Source organism: Bos indicus x Bos taurus, chromosome 3, assembly GCF_003369695.1.
Source record: "Bos indicus x Bos taurus breed Angus x Brahman F1 hybrid chromosome 3, Bos_hybrid_MaternalHap_v2.0, whole genome shotgun sequence".
NCBI classification, from domain to species: Eukaryota; Metazoa; Chordata; class Mammalia; order Artiodactyla; family Bovidae; genus Bos; species Bos indicus x Bos taurus.
The window spans coordinates 55,419,689-55,439,608 of NC_040078.1; the positions used below are offsets into that span (position 1 = coordinate 55,419,689).

General features: G+C 38.2%; 1 pseudogene; it reads left to right on the top strand.

Moving 5' to 3' along the window:
* The window catches only part of LOC113890326, an 80,832-nt pseudogene extending 67,714 nt beyond the window's left edge, over positions 1-13,118 (top strand).
* The last annotated feature ends 6,802 nt before the right edge of the window (positions 13,119-19,920 follow it).

Genomic DNA, 19,920 nt, shown 5'->3' on the forward strand with positions numbered 1-19,920 from the left:
TTTCTTTATTACATTATAAACTCTTTCAGGACAAGGGTTATATCTTAAGTGTCTGATTCCCTGATAACTTTTAGCTTGATGCCTTGCCAGATGATCAGTGTCTAGAATGACAGAGATCTGCAAGGGAAATTGGACTAAATCCTACCATTCTGTTAGGGGAAGCACACTGACTGAAACCGCCCACCCTGGCCAGGCCCTATAGTAACCATTTGCATGAGTTGTTTTATGACAGGAGATCCTGGTAAGGAATACAGAACTAATAAGCCACCACCAACTGGAAGAGTTTGGGAAAGGTCAAAAGGAGACACTGCATGTACATCCACTTCCCAGAATCCCTCTCGCAAGCATCCACCTTGGCTGGGCGATGCGTGCGCCATCAGGAAAGACTCTGAATTAGAATGATTGGCCAAAGACAACCTGGAAACTAATCCCATCACCATAAAACCCGAGACTGTGAGCCACGTGGCAGAGCTGTTCTCCTGGGTTCCCTTACCCTACTGCTCTCCACCTGGGTGCCCTTTCCCAATAAAATCTCTCGCTTTGTCAGCACATGTGTCTCTTCAGACAATTCATTTCTGAGTGTTAGACAAGAGCCCAGTTTCAGGCCCTGGAAGGTGTCCCCCTTCATGCAACAAATGGCGACTCTGGTGGGGACTCTTCTTCACTGAGACTGACATCTTGACCACTCGGGGTACCTAGGGGCCAGCTTGCCTGCCAATGGACCAGACCCAGCAGCCGCAACTGGGACCCTTTTGTCCCTAGTCTCCTCCTGATGCAGACAACTGGCCAGAGTGCCTCGACTGGTAAGGAACAAGAGACTTTATTGACCTCTCTCCCCTTCCTTCTCTTTTTCCTCTCCTTAACCTTTCCTATCCTTCCCCATTTTTCTAGTCCCCGGGTCCTGGACGCAGGAATCTGGTTGAAGGGCCTCAGCCTGAGCTGAGGATTGGAGATTGATCACCTCCTCTTGGCAGAGAACTTGAATTCTGGTTCTGGTAGGGCCGAGTTCTAGTCCTCCTTTCTCTGGAGGCCCAGGGTAAAGTCCCATAACGCCTGGGTATCTGCAGGTGGCAGGAGACATCCGTAAGGCCACCCCTTTCGCCCCCCTCTCCCTCCTCCTCCCCCTTCTTCTTTCAACCTGGCTTCCTTTCCTCCCTTTGAAATGTATGAAGACCTGAGATATTTTCATTTACTCTGTTAGTACTTGGATCTGAAGTTTTGTGTCTTTATAGGAGGTTTTCTGAGAGACTGTATACTTGTATTTAAGGGAGTGTCTGATGAGGACTGCCAGGAATGTATGTGTGTTTTAACTCTGTGTTCTATGTTGTGATTTTTGATGGCCATTTTGCTTTGTCTGGCTACCATTTGGTTTAGATCTGCTGCCATTTTGTTAGAACTTGATTTTCTTTCCCTGTGCCTTGAGACCAGGGCTCTCAGGAACACTTATCTAGACCATCTCTTTCAACTGTTTTTTTATAGACTAGTAAATTTTATGTTGTAATATCTAATTCATGACTAAACTTAGAAAATGAAGCTAGATCTTGCATTGTGTCTGTCTAAATATGTCTTGGTATGTCTTTGTCTCTGAGTAATATTTTTGAGGTTAATTTGTAAATGAACTCTATTTAATTGGCTTAAAAAAAAGTAAGCGCTTACAAATCAAATAATTCTAAATTAAACAATAAATTCCAGGTTCATGTGAACTGGGAAATATTCAGTATTAAATACCTGATATTAATGTTTGTTTGTTGACCTATCTAATATAGACATGTCTTAGAGTAATTAACATTAAGTAGAATATTTTCATTGTACCTAGGTTTAATATAAGTTAAATATTATTTCTATTACAAGTTCGTCAACAAGGAAATTACCTCAAGTGAAGAAACTTCTAAAAAAAATGTAAATGAGATATGAGCTTTTATATAAACTCTATTAAGAATGATTATTCTTTAGAAATATCTGTCTAAAATTGTCTCTCCAGCTTGGCATAACTTAAATTTCTAAGGGTTGTGCCAAGTGTGCTAAGTGTTGGAAGTCTATTGAATAGTTAGGCCATTTCCAAATAAAATAAGATTTTGAAACATTTACTACTAAATACTAATTTCCTTTTACAGAGAAACTAAAGACATTTGGGACTATAAATGAATAATGTTTGGTGCCATCCTAAAATGTTCTAAGAAAGCAGGGGTTTTAGAAATTATCACTGGTAATTATGCTCACCAATCTATAAAATGCTAATATAAAAGTTAGTTCTTGGTTGCTAAAGGAAAGTAAGAAGTGTGTTTTCAGTTAAAAAAAAAAAAAAAGAAAAAGGTATGAAAAAATACTAAAAAGTTATGCATGATCAGGGTTTTCTAAAATTGGATTACAGTTAGTTAGATAAATGGATTTTATTAGAAATGACACAGCCATAAGAAAACTGGTTAGAGTCAACTGGGTCCAAGATGGCTGATTTTCACTAGATCTTGAGCCTTGGTATTTAAGCCTATTGTGACATATCAACAAGCAAAATGATACACCCATCAACACGGACTAAATCTGACCAAATGTTCTAAATCCTTTTAATTGATCTTTTCGATAAAACTTCCTAAATAGAACTCTTTTGAAGTTCTTTTGACCTCTAGCTAACTTCAGGGTGCTTCAGAGGGCCCCTGAAACATCCCAAAGAGAGATATTAAACTGTGTTTATTTGGTTCATTAAATTACATAAAAAATTATCAAATGAGTAATACATCTGCTCATGTTATAATGTATGGTAAAATTACTAATACAGATATCCTAGAAATTATATGGAGTTCTTAACATTCTGATCTGTCCTGGTATTCTAATGGAAAACCTGATGACTTCACAAAAGTTACCAAAAGGACTGAATGAACCAGCGAATATGCTTATAACTTTTATGGTTTCTATCTGAAAAATTACGGATTTGAATCTTATGTTTTCTGGGAGTAGAGAAAACCTTCCTCTCTAATTATGACAATGCTTTGGTAAAATTATACGTTATAAACAAAACAATTATATTTCTCTCTATCTGACTCCTCCAGAAATTTGAAACTCTTAGGTTTCCAGTAAGTTTATCAAATGAGCTAGGAAGATTATCTCACTAACAGGTACAAAAATCTCAAGGAATTTTTGAGACCTTAAAAAGGGAAGAATTCACCTAGATTTGTTAGGCAAAATCTGTGATAAGCCTTTGGTGTGTTTCCCAGTCCTGTTTTATTTTAAAAGTTCAGTCTGAGATTCTATAAATGTTTCAGCAAAATAAAAAGTCTATGATCAATTATGGTTATATAAATCATCAGACCAAAATTAGTGAGAACAGACTTATTTTGCAAACAAACTAGCCTTAATTTGGTTATATTTGATGAAAATGAGAGTAACTTTAGGGGAAAAAAAAGATATTTCAAAAAATGTTAAATCTCAGTCTAGTAACACTAGAACACTGGGCTATGTGCCTTATAGACAGTGCCAATATATAATTTCCCTGGAAGATAAAGATTCGTACAGAGTAGACTAAGTCAGATGACCTGGGATATACTAGGCTACATCTAATGGAAGCTCTTAAGTCTTACTTGTGACTTTACTAATACTGCTGGCTATGTTATTTGTATTTCACCTGTTTTACAGAATTGCTGTTTCTTACACTGCCAAATATGTGACTGAGGCCTTTGATAGGATAATATATAGTTCCACATGAGATCGATGATGGTAACAGTGTAACTCTAGATATTGGAAGAAGCAACAAGAGGGAATGTTTTCCTGGACCAAAAGGCTAGTAAGACCGGTGGTCCAGAGAATTTTGGATACTGTTTTACGGCCTAGTCCAATAACAGCAAGCACATTGAGTGGCCTGTCAACAAAATTTTTGCCAAACCTGAGAATGGACATTCTCAGCACCATGGGATAAAATGGTCATGAAATGCCTCCCTCAAAATCATGGTCAAGTTTATGAGCCAAAAGAGACTCTGCCAACTGAAACTGACACTTGCCATCTACATCTACAAAGATTAAATCATGACCACTGCAACTGCTGACCTTCAACTTCCCTGAAAGGAGTTCAGGGTAAAAATCAGGAATGAGGCACTCTGTGCTCTGGGAAAAAAACTGGCAGAACAGTCCTTCAGATAGTTAGATCTTTTCAGGAGAAGATTTTATAAGTCCCAATTCTTGCATCTTCTCATACCTAGAGAAACACTGATGTCATTAACAGTGAAATCTGCTTTGGCTATTAAGGAAAACTTTACAATTAAAAGTCCAAATAGAGTAGCTATGGTTCAGACATCCTGGGAAATAACTGGGTGATGGTATGGGTGTACTTTCAGATTAGACCTTGTATTGCTAAACACTTGAGTTTTCTGAGTCGTGTCAGGCTTGGATGCCACCATTCTCAAAACAATGTCTTCTGGAAGCTAGTAACTGCAACCTTACTTTTCATAAAACTAGGCAACTGTCTACCTGGCTACAAGTCTCCCTGAAGTGCCAGGTCCAGACTGGGTTTCAGGCTTATTCTTCTAAAAAAAAATGAGATTTATTTTGTCTACTAAATTCCAGTTATCACTCCTCCAACTACTTCTAACTGGATCTGTTACACAAAAATGGCAGACCAAGGGACTGAGATTTTAATCATACAAGACTCAGATCTAGAACTTGGAACTCAGAAATACTTCCAATTCAGTGTCTATTCTCCAAGCTGAGGCAGTCCTATGCTCCATTTTGACAGGGAGTTACCACAGTCATAGTTGCCCAGTTCCCTAAATTAAAACTGAGCAGGACTCTGTTGGGCTCTGGAGTAGAGATCTGCTCTGTGTTCTCCATTTCTTGTCTGTAGGATATAGGCTTCATTCAGCATCCTTGACCTTCCCTGAATTCCAAAGGGCGGATTCAAACAACTGCTAATCAGGGAAGGGAGGGGATACAGAAACAGGAGAAACAATCAAAGGTTGGTACAGCCTCCATGCATAACAACGTCTTTGAGCCCCCACCCAGGTGGAGGATGGTAACTTCAGACAGAACTCAAGATTTCTGAAGCACAGCTCTGTTGCCTCACCACCAACCAATCAAAAAGAGTCACAAACCCTGCCACCCTCACCCCAAATGTTGCCTTCTGTGTCCAGGGACCAGAAATGACCATCCTGTTAGGTCTCCTGTTTGGCCCCTGTCTATTTCATCTCTGAGAGGGGCCAACAGTTTCAAACTAAATTGCTGTTATTACAAGGGTGAATGCTGGTTTCAGGCAAAAAATACCTTGATCAGGTAGAGAGAGACTTCTGCTCTACTAGGCAGGCCTACACCCATGCACAGCAGGAAAAAGTTACAGAAGAAAGAGACCTCTGCCCCAATTCCCAAGAAGTATCTTGAGTATGAAGTCTCTCAGGGGGGAGTTGTTAGGGGAAGCACACTGACTGAAACTGCCCACCCTGGCCAGCCCTATAGTAACCATTCACATGAGTTGTTTTATGACAGGAGATCCTGGTAAGGAATACGGAACTAATAAGCCACCACCAACTGGAAGAGTTTGGGAAAGGTCAAAAGGAGACACCACGTGTATGTCCACTTCCCACAATCCCTCTCGCTAGCATCCATCTTGGCTGGGCAATGCGTGTGCCACCAGGGAAGACTCCGAGTTAGAATGATTGGCCAAAGACAACCCAGAAACTAATCCCATCACCATAAACCCGAGACTGCGAGCCACGTGGCAGAGCTGTTCTCCTGGGTTCCCTTACCCTACTGCTCTCCACCGGGTGCCCTTTCCCAGTAAAATCTCTTGCTTTGTCAGCACATGTGTCTCTTTAGACAATTCATTTCTGAGTGTTAGACAAGAGCCCAGTTTCAGGCCCTGGAAGGGGTCCCCCTTCATGCAACAAATGGCGACTCTGGTGGGGACTCTTCTTCACTGAGACTGACATCCTGACCACTCGGGGTACCTAGGGGCCAGCTTGCCTGCCAATGGACATGTGTGTCTCTTTAGACAATTCATTTCTGAGTGTTAGACAAGAGCCCAGTTTCGGGCCCTGGAAGGGGTCCCCCTTCATGCAACAATTCTTTCTGTGTTTAAGGGCTTATGCTTCCTTTGTGGCTCAGCTGGTAAAGAATCCGCTGCAATGTGGGAGACCTGGGTTTGATCCCTGGGTTAGAGAGATCCCCTGGAGAAGGGAAAGGCTGTTCACTCCAGTTATTGTGGTCTGGAGAATTCCATGGACTGTTTAGTACAAGGGGTTGCAAAGAGTCAGACATGACTGAGTGACTTTCACTTTCATTTTCAAGGGCTTATGACTCTTTTGAAAAGTATATGAAGTGTTGATATCTGCTTATTAAAATAGCATCATTTATGTCAAACCCCAGAATGAGGGAAATTGGAGGGAAGTAACAATCAAAGTTTATATGGGGCATCCAGCTAAGTTCAGTTCAGTCGCTCAGTCATGTCCAACTCTTTGCGACCCCATGAATCGCAGCACACCAGGCCTCCCTGTCCATCACCAATTCCCGAAGATTACTCAAACTTGTGTCCATCGAGTCGGTGATGCCATCCAGCCATCTCATCCTCTGTCATCCCCTTCTCCTCCTGCCCCCCAATCCCTCCCAGCATCAGGGTCTTTTCCAATGAGTCAACTCTTCACATGAGGTGGCCAAAGTATTGGAGTTTCAGCTTTAGCATCAGTCCTTCCAGTGAACACCCAGGACTGATCTCCTTCAGAATGGACTAGTTGGATCTCCTTGCAGTCCAAGGGACTCTCAAGAGCCTTCTCCAACACCGTAGTTCAAAAGTATCAATTATTTGGTGCTCAGCTTTCTTCAAGTCCAACTCTCACGTCCATACATGACCACTGGAAAAACCATAACCTTGACTAGACGGACCTTTGTTGGCAAAGTAATGTCTCTGCTTTTGAATATGCTATCTAGGTTGGTCATAACTTTCCTTCCAAGGAGTAAGCATCTTTTAATTTCATGGCTGCAATCACCATCTGCAGTGATTTTGGAGCCCAGAAAAATAAAGTCAGTCACTGCTTCCACTGTTTCCCCATCTATTTGCCATGAAATGATGGGACCAGATGCCATGATCTTCGTTTTCTGAATTTTGGACTTTAAGCCCACTTTTTCACTCTCCTTTTTCACTTTCATCAAGAGGCTCTTTAGTTCCTCTTCACTTTCTGCCGTAAGGGTGGTGTCATCTGCATATCTGAGGTTATTGGTATTTCTCCCAGCAATCTTGATTCCAGCTTGTGCTTCTTCCAGCCCAGCGTTTCTCATGATGTACTCTTCATATAAGTTAAATGAGCAGGGTGACAATATGCAGCCTTGACGTACTCCTTTTCCTATTTGGAACCAGCCTGTTGTTCCATGTCCCGTTCTAACTGTTGCTTCCTGACCTGCATACAGGTTTCTCAAGAGGCAGGTCAAGTGGTCTGGTATTCCCATCTCTTGAAGAATTTCCACAGTTTATTGTGATCCACACAGTCAAAGGCTTTGGCATAGTCAATAAAGCAGAACTCTCTTGCTTTTTCCATGATTCAGCAGATGTTGGCAATTTGATCTCTGGTTCCTCTGCCTTTTCTAAAACCAGCTTCTAAAAACATCTGGAAGTTCATGGTTCACGTATTGCTGAAGCCTGGCTTGGAGAATTTTAAGCATTACTTTACTAGCGTGTGAGATGAGTGCAATTGTGTGGTAGTTTGAGCATTCTTTGGCATTGCCTTTCTTTGGGATTGGAATGAAAACTGACCTCTTCCAGTCCTGTGGCCACTGCTGAGTTTTCCAAATTTGCTGGCATGTTGAGTGCAGCACTTTCACAGCATCATCTTTCAGGATTTGAAATAGCTCCACTGGAATTCCATCACCTCCACTAGCTTTGTTCATAGTGATGCTTTCTAAAGCCCACTTGACTTCACATTTCAGGATCTCTGGCTCTAGGTGAGTGATCACACCATCGTAATTATCTGGGTCATGAATATCTTTTTTGTACAGTTCTTCTGTGTATTCTTGCCACCTCTTCTTAATATCTTCTGCTTCTGTTAGGTCCATACCATTTCTGACCTCTATCGAGCTCACCTTTGCATGAAATGTTCCTTTGGTATGTCTAATTTTCTTGAAGAGATCTCTAGTCTTTCCCATTCTGTTGTTTTCCTCTATTTCTTTGCATTGACCGCTGAGGAAGGCTTTCAGTTCAGTTCAGTTCAGTTTAGTAGCTCAGTCGTGTCCAAGGAAGGCTTTATAGGTGGCTAACTCTGACCATCAACTTGAGTGGTAGGCATACCTATAGCTGGAGCCTCTTTTATGCTCTGGCAAAGAGCTTTAACTTAATGGCTGCTTGAAGCCCTAAAGTTCTGTGCTATATACTATGGGAGAGATAACTGTAAGCAGGTATAACTTTACAAATGTGCAATTCAATTATTTCTTTTATCAAGTATGGCTTAAATTTGGCTGTGTGTAGTAAAACACCCAAATATCAATAATAGTGGCTTGAGTTAGACAAAATTTTAATTTTATTTCATGATACAAAAAATATGCAGGAAGGCAGGCATGGTAAGAAACTGCAGGATATCAGTTCTCTAAGGACTTGCTAGCTTTTCCTTTGTGATCAATTGCAAGTGGCTGCTGTAGCACCTGCCATCGTGTCTGCACTTGAAGATGCAGAAAGGTGAGAGAGCAAAGGACACAGAGTGTAGAATGGGCGTGCCAGCTGAGTCTGTCCCCACCTCCCTTAGGTATTTTCATTTTTCCTGCCTCACACACCTACTTATGTCTATCTCCTAGGCCAGAACTCTGACACATGGATACCTCTGTTCGTGTGTAGGTCTGTCTACAATGGAGGCTGGGGAATTTAGTTTTTATTAGCCGGGCACTTTGCCCTCATCTCCCAACAAAATGAAGGTTTTGTCAGTGAGAAACAATGGGAGAATGAATGATGAATCAGTACTAGCAGTCTCGTCATAACTATATGTTGAAAAACCTTAGTATGGGCGTAGGGAACCCTTTGTTTTAAAGAACATTTTACATTTTGAAGAATCTCCTGGTAAATTTGTTTCATGATACATTCTGAAGTAGCTTTATAAGTTTGTCTTTTATTGGAAGATGTGAGAATAGATCTCCTCTGTAATGCTTGGTATTAGATGGAAGAAACCCTGGAATGGGTTCAATATTTGGCTTCACCATAATTCGTTGTGAACCATTTTGAGGTACAAGTCAGTTACATGTGAAAGGAGATATGGCAAAATGAGTTTTAAATGTATATGCAAGAGCAAATGATTAAGAATAAAAGAGACATTCCTAAAGAAGAAGTACAAAGTGAAAGAACTGTTTAGTTTTTTTTTTTAATGAGAAATTAACAATTTACTATGCATCTCTGTTTCTTCATTTGGTCTGGGATTAGGTGCAGGGGTATACACATTGACCAACAAAATAGAAAAGAGAGCTCAGATGCAGACCTATACCAAAAATGGAAATTTGACCTATGACTGAGATGACATTGACACTGCACATTGGTTAGGAAAAGATAAACTTTTCAATAAATGCTGTTGGGACAACTGGTAATCTGAAAGTGAAAAAATGACTTTGGAGATCTATCTCATACCACATATAGAAAAATGAAATCCATGTGGATTAAGACTTACATGAACAAGACAAAACTGCAATGTTGGGTAGAAACAGCAAGTTTCCAGTATGTTTCCACATGTAGTCCAAACATGGAAAAGTATGTAGTATATTGCTTAGTAAAACCAATATAGTTAAATATAAAGTGGAAAAAAAAGGTAAAGAGAAAATTCAAGTTTGCATTTTCTCTTGGGGGAAATAAAAAGGGGAGATGGAGGATCTGAATGTTTTTGCTTTTTAAATTGGGTGGTGCCTACACAGAAACTTGTTTAGTCATTCTACTTTATATCTTACACAATTGTATAAGGTTCTTTTGTAGCTACAAATGACTTTTTAAAAGATTTAAAATGTAGATATGAAAAATATGTATTGTTAGATTATTGTGAATATCAGACATGAAAATATTTGAAGCATTAAATAAATTTTTATCTACTACACTTTGTACATCTTGAAGGCTGAATTATTTTTTATTGACTTTTGTATACTTAGCACAATGTCTGCAATGTATTTAACGTTTTTTGATTGAATGAATGAATGAGGAAGCCATTTTAATGTTAGCATATTTAATGCAAGTTTTATGTTTTTGTATTATTAGAACTGAGCTGCTCCTTCTAGTCTTTATTGATAAACATATTACCCTATTCACTCATTTACTTATTTAATGTGTCTATTCTTCAAATAGATACATTATATATAGATATAGATAATGTCTATATAATTATAAATAGATATAACAAGACTTACAATGTTACAGACACCATGCTAGTTATTAGGGGGGTACTGAGGTGAGCTATACATATTTACTATTTTCAATGAGCTCATAGTCTAGTAGGAGAGACAAACAAGAAGTGCTTTAAGTACAGAGGATTTGTATTTGACAGACTTCAGCACCTTGTGGGCAACTTATAGCAAATGAAAAGATGGGATATGATAGCGGCGGGGAATATGAGTGGAGTCAAGATGAAGTCCACAACAAGAAGTGAGGATGATGGAAACTTCAGCTGGACTGATGCTAGGGTGATTTCATTAAACAAGATGGACAAGTGTTGAGGGCGGGTTTCCCAAGTTGTATTCCTTGGAATGTCATTCCTTCAGAGATACTTTACACCAAAGAAGGGAATTGAAATACATTTGAGAAATGCTGATCTTTTCTTCTAGTGTAGATCCACAATGCAGAATATCATATTAAAGGCCCCCATGAAACCAGTTCAACTTCGTTTACAAAGACAGCAAAATGATATGAAGAAACTGTTCAATTTTTAATGCATCTGTTGTTTCTGTTTTTAATTATGTCTTTTTTGCCCAATAATGAGTTCTTCTTGAATGCCTACCATAAGGCAATGGAGCAACTGACTATTAAATTAACAGTGATTTGAGAGAAGGTAAAATCATTTTTAGATAAATGAAAAAGGGCATAACTTGTTTTATTGTGCTTTTCAGGTATTGCATTGTTTACAAATTGAAGTTTTGTAGCAACTCTGCATCAAGCAAATCTATTGGCACCATTTTTCCAACAGCATTTGCTCACTTTGTGTCTATGTGTCACATGTTGGAAATTCTTGGAATATTTCAAAATTTTCATTATTATTATGTTTGTTATTAAACATATTATTAAAAAGCAGAGACATCACTTTGCTGACCAAATTCCATATAGTCAAAGCTATAATTTTTCCAGTAGTCATGTGCAGATATGAGAGTTGGACCATAAAGAAGGCTGACCGCCAAAGAACTGATGCTTTCGAATTGTGCTGGAGAAGACTCCTAAGAGTCCCTGGACTGCAAGGAGATCATACCAATCAATTCTAAAGGAAATTAACCTTGAATATTCACTGGAAAGACTGATGCAGAAGCTCCAATACTTTGGCCACCTGATGTGAAGAGCTGATTCACTGGCAAAGACCTTGATGCTGGGGAAGGTTGAGGGCAGGAGGAGAAGGGGACAGAAGAGGATGAGATGGTTAGATGACCTCTATAACTAAATGGATATGAATTTGAGCAAACTCTGGGAGATAGTGGAGGACAGATAAGCCTGGCATGCTGCAGTGCAAGGGGTCATGAAGAGTCAGACATGACTTAATTACTGAACAGCAACAAATGTTTGTTATGGTGATCTGTGATTAGAAATTTCTGAAGTTAATATTGTAATTGTTTTGGGGGCACCACAGACTGTGCCCATATGAGATGGCAAACTTAACAGATAAATGTTGTGTGTTTTGACTGGCCATTCTTCCACCTCCCTTCCTCTTCTCTGGTCTTGCTATTCCTTGAGACAACAGTATTGAAATTAAGCCAATTAATAACCCGATAATAGCCTATAAGTGTTCCAGTGAAAGAAAGTTACATTTTTCTAACTTTAAATCAAAACCAAGAAATGACTACGCTTACTGAGGAAGGAATATCAAACACTGAGACAAGTTAAAAACTAGGCTTTTGTGTCAAACAGTTAGCCAAGTTGTGAATACAGAGGACAAATTCTTGAAAGAAATTAAAAGTGCTTCTCCAGTGACCATACGAATGATAAGAAAGTTAAATAGCCTTATTGCGGATATGGTGACAGTTTTAATGGTCTGAATAGAAGACCAAACCAGTCAAAACTTTCCTTTAAGCCAAAGCCTAATCCAGAGTAAGGCCCTCACTGTCTTCAGTTCTATGAAGGTTGAAAGAGGTGAGGAAGATGCAGAAAGGAAGGCTGAAGTTAGCAGAGGTTGGTCCATGAGGTTTAAATAAAGAAACCATCTCTGAAACATAAAAGTGCAAGGTGAAGCAGCAGGTACTGACAAAGAAGCTACAGCAAGTTATCCAGAAGATTTAGCTAAGATCATTAATGAAAGTGGCTGCACCAAATAGCAGATTTTTAACTTTGTCTAGTTTCTATTTCATCTAATAACCTTTTACTGGAAGGAGATGGCATAGAGGACTTTCATAACTAGAGAGGAGAAATCAATGCTTGAATTCAAGCTTTCAAAGGATGGCCTGACTCTCTTGATAGGGGCTAACGCAGGTGATGACTTGAAGTTGAAGCCAATGCTCAATTATCATTTTGAAAATCCTAGGGTCCTTAAGAATTATGCTAACTCTGTTCTGCCTGTGCTCTACAAATGCAAGCAGCAAAGCCTGGATGCCAGGACGTCTGTTTACAATGTGGTTTTTGAATATTTTAAGCCCACTGTTGAGATCTACTTTTCAGCAAAAACATTCCTTTCAAAGTATTACTGCTCACTGACAATGCACTTGATTTGTCACGATCTCTGATGAAGATGTGCAATAGGATTAAGGTAGTTTTCATGCCTGCTAACACAACGTCCATTCTGCAACACATGGATCAAGGAGGAATTTCAAGGGAACTAGAAGTGGAACCTAAAGATGTGACTGAATTACTGCAATCTCATGATACTATTCAAATGGGTGAGGAGTTGCTTCCTATGGATGAGCAAAGAACGTGGTTTCTTGAGATGGAATCTGATTCTGATGAAGATGCTGTGAAGGTTGTTGAAGTGACAGCAAAGGATTTAGAATATTGCATAAACTAAGTTGATAAAGCAGCAACAGGATTTGAGAGGATTAACTCCAGTTTTGAAAGAAGTTCTGCTGTGGGTAACATGCCATCCAACAGCACTGCATACTACATTAGAATCGTTCATGAAAGGAAAGTCAACCAGTGCAGCAAAACTCATTTTAAGAAATTGTCACAGCCACCCCATCCTTCAGCAACCACCACCCTGATCAATCAGCAGCCATCAACATCAAAGCAGCACTCTCCATCACCAAAAAGATTATGACTCACTGAAGGTTCAAATGACGGTTAGCAATTTTAGGAATAAAGTAATTTTTACTTAGAGTCTTTTTTTTTGTAGACATAGTGTTTTTGCACACTTAATGGACTACTACAGTATAAACATAACTTTTCAAGAATCAAAAAAAAATTTTTTTTGTTGTGCCATATAGCATGTGGAATCTTCGTTCCCCAACTAGGGATTGAACCCATGCCCCCTGCCTTGGCAGTGTGAAGTCTTAAACCACTGGACCACCTGGGAAGCCCCCATACATTTTTTTGTTCACTGGGAAATAAAAAAATTCTCAAGACTCGCTTATTGCAGTGGTTTGGAACCAAACTCACAGTATCTCAGGGGTATGGCTATATGGGACTGGATTTTTATCTTTGGATCATAGCACAAAGTGTGTATGGCAAACAAATTAAAATGTCTTGAATATCTGCTAGAGAAACAGTGTACCACCAAGTGACATGTCCTAAAAGTGCAGGCCTATCCCATGGTTGGTTTTCCATCTGTTAGCTGAATGGAGTTAGTGACCCTCCTCACACAGAGATCCTTGAAAAGTAAATAAAGTTTGAGGGGGGCATGAATTTAAAAAGTTTTATTGCAAAGGTCATATATGTTAGTTGTAGAAGAAATAGAAAATCAAAATATGAAAAAAGAAAATCAAATATATTTATGTATATATAGTATAAACAGGTATACTATATAATTGATAATTACCATACATGTTCTTTTCTATCCATATTTTGCATAATAATAATTCATGTATATCTATTTATGTCAACTAATATAACTCTAGATTATATTTTTAAATTATTGCATAATATTTCATGAATACATCATAATAATTTCTTCTCCCTATTGATGAACATTTAGGTTGTTTAAAATTTTTCATGCAATAAATGTCTTTTGTATTCCTGACATTTATTTCTTCAAAATAACTTTTTAGAGAATGGAAATGCTGGCCCTAAGGATATGGACATTTAAATTGAAAAAATTTTTCTCAAAGAAGTTTATACCAATTTACATTCCCACCTGTAGTGGTTATGAATGCCTTTCTCCCCGTATCTTCACACACTGAATTGTATGCAATAAAACACTGAATTTTATATGTAAAACCAATGTGTCAGTTTGAAAAAGCAAAGATATTTTAACTTGCATTTCTTTATCTATGAAGTTAGAATCTTGTTTCTCTTTGTTTAATGCTGGCCATTTGGTTCCTTTTATTTTACAACTTGCTTTACTCCCTTTTGTTTATTTTAACTATTGGGGTTTGGCTGCATTCCTACTCATTTGCAGTCAGATTGCTTTGCAAATGTTTCATGTATTTGTTGTTTTTAACTTTTTATTTTGAACTGATTTTTTTGGACTTATAAGTTTATAAAAATAGTACATAGATCCTCTACATAGAAAACCCTAAAAACTCCACCAGAAAATTACTAGAACTAATCAATGATTATAGTAAAGTTGCAGGATATAAAATCAACACACAGAAATCCCTTACATTCCTATACACTAATAATGAGAAAACAGAAAGAGAAATTAAGGAAACAATTCCATTCACCATTGCAACAAAAAGAATAAAATACTTAGGAATATATCTACCTAAAGAAACTAAAGACCTATATATAGAAAACTATAAAACACTGGTAAAAGAAATCAAAGTGGACACTAATAGATGGAGAAATATACCATGTTCATGGATTGGAAGAATCAATATAGTGAAAATGAGTATACTACCCAAAGCAATTTATAGATTCAATGCAATCCCTATCAAGCTACCAACAGTATTCTTCACAGAGCTAGAACAAATAATTTCACAATTTGTATGGAAATACAAAAAACCTCGAATAGCCAAAGCGATCTTGAGAAAGAAGAATGGAACTGGAGGAATCAACCTACCTGACTTCAGGCTCTACTACAAAGCCACAGTTATCAAGACAGTATGGTACTGGCACAAAGACAGAAATATAGATCAATGGAACAAAATAGAAAGCCCAGAGATAAATCCACGCACATATGGACACCTTATCTTTGACAAAGGAGGCAAGAATATACAATGGATTAAAGACAATCTCTTTAACAAGTGGTGCTGGGAAATCTGGTCAACCACCTGTAAAAGAATGAAACTAGAACACTTTCTAACACCATATACAAAAATAAACTCAAAATGGATTAAAGATCTCAACGTTAAGACCAGAAACTATAAAACTCCTAGAGGAGAACATAGGCAAAACACTCTCTGACATACATCACAGCAGGATCCTCTATGACCCACCTCCCAGAATATTGGAAATAAAAGCAAAAATAAACAAATGGGACCTAATTAAACTTAAAAGCTTCTGCACATCAAAGGAAACTATTAGCAAGGTGAAAAGACAGCCTTCAGAATGGGAGAAAATAATAGCAAATGAAGCAACCGACAAACAACTAATCTCAAAAATATGCAAGCAACTCCTACAGCTCAACTCCAGAAAAATAAATGACCTAATCAAAAAATGGGCCAAAGATCTAAATAGACATTTCTCCAAAGAAGACATACAGATGGCTAACAAACACATGAAAAGATGCTCAACATCACTCATTATCAGAGAAATGCAAATCAAAACCACTATGAGATACCATTTCACACCAGTCAGAATGGCTGCGATCCAAAAGTCTACAAATAATAAATGCTGGAGAGGATGTGGAGAAAAGGGAATCCTCTTACACTGTTGGTGGGAATGCAAACTAGTACAGCCACTATGGAGAACAGTGTGGAGATTCCTTAAAAAACTGGAAATAGAACTACCTTATGATCCAGCAACCCCACTGCTGGGCATACACACTGAGGAAACCAGAAGGGAAAGACACACGTGTACCCCAATGTTCATCGCAGCACTGTTTATAATAGCCAGGACATGGAAGCAACCTAGATGTCCACCAGCAGATGAATGGATAAGAAAGCTGTGGTACATATACACAATGGAGTATTACTCAGCCATTAATAAAAATTAAAAAAAAAAAGTACATAGAGTTCTTGTATACACTTTACCCAACTTCCTCTAATGTGTTAATCTTATATAACCATAGTACAATCAACAAAACCAGGATATTGACATTAGCATAATACTACTATATTAACTGGGCTTCCCAGGTGGCAGAGTGGGAAAGAATCCACTTGCCAATGCAAGAGATACAGGTTTGATCTCTGGGTCAGAAAGATTCCCTGCAGAAGGAAATGGCAATCCACTCCTATATTCATGCCTGGAAAATCCCATGAACAGAGGAACCTGGTGGCCTACAGTCCATGGAATCATGAAGAGTCAGCCATGGTTGTCTGAGGAGGCCTTACAAATAGCTGAGAAAAGAAGAGATCTAAAGGCAAAGGAGAAAAAGAAATGTATGCCCATCTGAATGCAGAGTTCCAAAGAATGGCAAAGAGAGATGAGAAAGCTTTCCTCAGTGATCAATGCAAAGAAATAGAAGAAAACAATAGAACGGGAAAGACTAGAGATCTCTTCAAGAAAATCAGAGATACCAAGGGAACATTTCATGCAAAGATAGGCATAATAAAGGACTTAAACAGTATGGACCTAACAAAGCAGACGATATTAAGAAAAGGTGGCAAGAATACACAGAAGAACTATACAAAAAAGGATTTTAATGACCCAGATAATCACAATGGTGTGATCACTCACCTAGAGCCAGACATCCTGGAGTGGGAAGTCAAGTAGGCCTTCAGAAGCATCACTATGAACAAAGCTAGTGGAGGTGATGGAATTCCAGCTAAGCTATTTCAAGTCCTGAAAGATGATGCTGTGAAAGTGCCAGCAAATTTGGAAAACTCAGCAGTGGCCACAGGACTAGAAAAGGTCAGTTTTCAATTTAGTCCCAAAGAAAGGCAATGCCAGAGAAGGTTCAAACTACCCTACAATTGCACTTATCTCACACGCTAGCAAAGTATAATGCTCAAAATTCTCCAAGTGAGGCTTCAATAGTCCATGAACTGAGAACTTCCAGATGTTCAAGCTGGAAAAGGAAGAGGAACCCAAGATGAAATTGCCAATGTCCATTGGATCATCAAAAAAGCAAGTGAGCTCCAGAAAAATATCTACCTCTGTTTTATTGACTATGGCAAAGACTTTGATTGTGTGGGTCACAACAAACTGTGGAAAATTCTTCAAGAGATGGGAATACCAGACCACCTGACCTGCCTCCTGAGAAATCTGTGTGCCGATCAAGAAGCAACAGTTAGAACTGGACATGGAACAACAGACTGGTTCCAAATTGGGAAAGGAATATATCAAGGATATATATTATCATTCTGCTTATTTCACTTATATGCAGAGTACATCATGAGAAATACTGGGCTGGATGAAGCACAAGCTGGAATCAAGATTGCCAGGAGAAATATCAATAACCTCAGATATGCAGATGACACAACCCTTATGGCAGAAAGTGAAGAGGAACTAAAGAGCCTGTTGATGAAAGTGAAAAAGGAGAGTGAAAAAGCTGGCTTAAAACTCAACATTCAGAAAACTAAGATCATGGCATTCAGTCCCATGACTTCATGGCAAATAGATGGGAAACAATGGAAAAAATGACAGACTTTATTTTCTTGGGCTCCAAAATCACTGCAGATGGTGACTGCAGCAATGAAATTAGAAGGTGCTTGCTCTTTGGAAGAAAAGCTATGACCAACCTAGACAGCACATTAAAAAGCAAAGACGATACTCTGCCAACAAAGGTCTGCTAGTCAAAGCTATGATTTTTCCAGTAGTCGTGTATGGATATGAGAGTTGAACTATAAAGGAAGCTGAGTGCTGAAGAACAGATACTTTTGAACTGTTGTGTTGAAGAAGACTCTTGAGAGACCCTTGGGATGCGAGGAGATTCAACCAGTCAATCCTAAAGGAAATCAGTCCTCTATATTTATTGGAAGGACTGATGCTGAAGCTGAAACTTCAATACTTTGGCCACCTGATGTGAAGAACTGGCTCATTGGAAAAGACTGTGATGCTGGGAAAGATTGAAGGCAGGAGGACAGATGGTGAGATGGTTGGACGGCATCATCAATGTGATAGACATGAGTTTGAGTAAACTTCGGGAGTTGGTGGTGGACAGGGAAGCCTGGCGTGCTGCAGTCCGTGTGGTCACAAAGGGTCGGGCACAACTGAGCAACTGAACTGAACTGAGTGTGCATGACTAACTACTAACAGATCTTGTTTGAATTTTATCAGTTTCCCCCCTAATTTCCTTTTTTCTATTCCAGCATGCAATTCAGGATCTCACATTGCAATTAGCTGTTATTTCTCCTTAATCTTCTCCAATCTGTAACTGTTCCACAATCTTTTCTTGCTTTTTGTGACCATGACACTGTTAAAGAGAACTGATCATTTATTTTGTAGAATACCCTCAGTTTGTGTTTGTTTCCTGTTTCCTTATGACTGGAAGCAGTGTATACATTTTGGGCAAAAATACTATAGAAGTGATATTCTGCCATTCTCAGTGCTTGATATCAAAGGGTTCATGATGTTGATACATTTCACTACTGGTTATGTTATCACTTGGTTAAGGTAGTGACTGCATTTTTCCCTTTCTAGTCAATATATTTCATGGAGGAGATAGTTTGACATTAGGCAAATCCAGTTTCTACTCAAGTAATTAAGTTCTTGCTTCAAACTGAATAAACTGAAACTGAAAATTGTACATGATAAGTTATATATGGGACTGCTGTAAGATAGACATTTAGGATGACAATCACTGGGCCCATTCTCAAATAAAAATCTGCACCTATAAAAAATTGGTGAATAAATATTTTATATAACATCTAATATAAAATATTTAAACATTTATATGTTTAACATATAAATATAAAATATTAAAACATTATATGTTTTAACAAAATAAAATATTTTAAGTATTTATTATCTTTCAATAATTTCATACTTCCACTGATTTCTTCAATTAGCACCCTAATACTGGCCCTGATTACATTTGATAAAGTTTCTACTATATAAGAAATTCTGTGCAGTATTGCTTGATTAAATAAATCTGTGGACGATATTTTAAAAAATATTAAATGCTGAAAGAATTTTGGGTTTCTGTTTTTTATAATAGATCAAATAAAGTTTTATGAGCATTGACATTGTAATATTTTCTTTTTTCCTATCTTCTATCCCTGACCAAGCACAGTAACTTCAGAGAAATAGTTGCAAAGAAAAATTAGATTGTGTTTGAATTCTAAGTTTCCTCTTATTAGCCATATGACCTTGGGCAAATCAAGTCCCCTCTCTAAGACAAGCCTTAACCTGTCTTACAGGACTCTTGTAAAGATCAACTGATAGAATACTGACAAAAGAGGCTTGTAAACCATAAAGCAATAAACACATGCAAGGGGTTATTAATACTATTATTATATTTTATTAGCTCTTAAGGCCTTTCTCTGAGGTATAAATGTTTTGGTTACTGTAATGTCAATTTTGTTTCTAGGGGAGAAAAGATTATTATGAAGTATATGGCATGTTCTATAATATATTTTGTTTCTGTAATATACAGTATTGCATTTGATTCA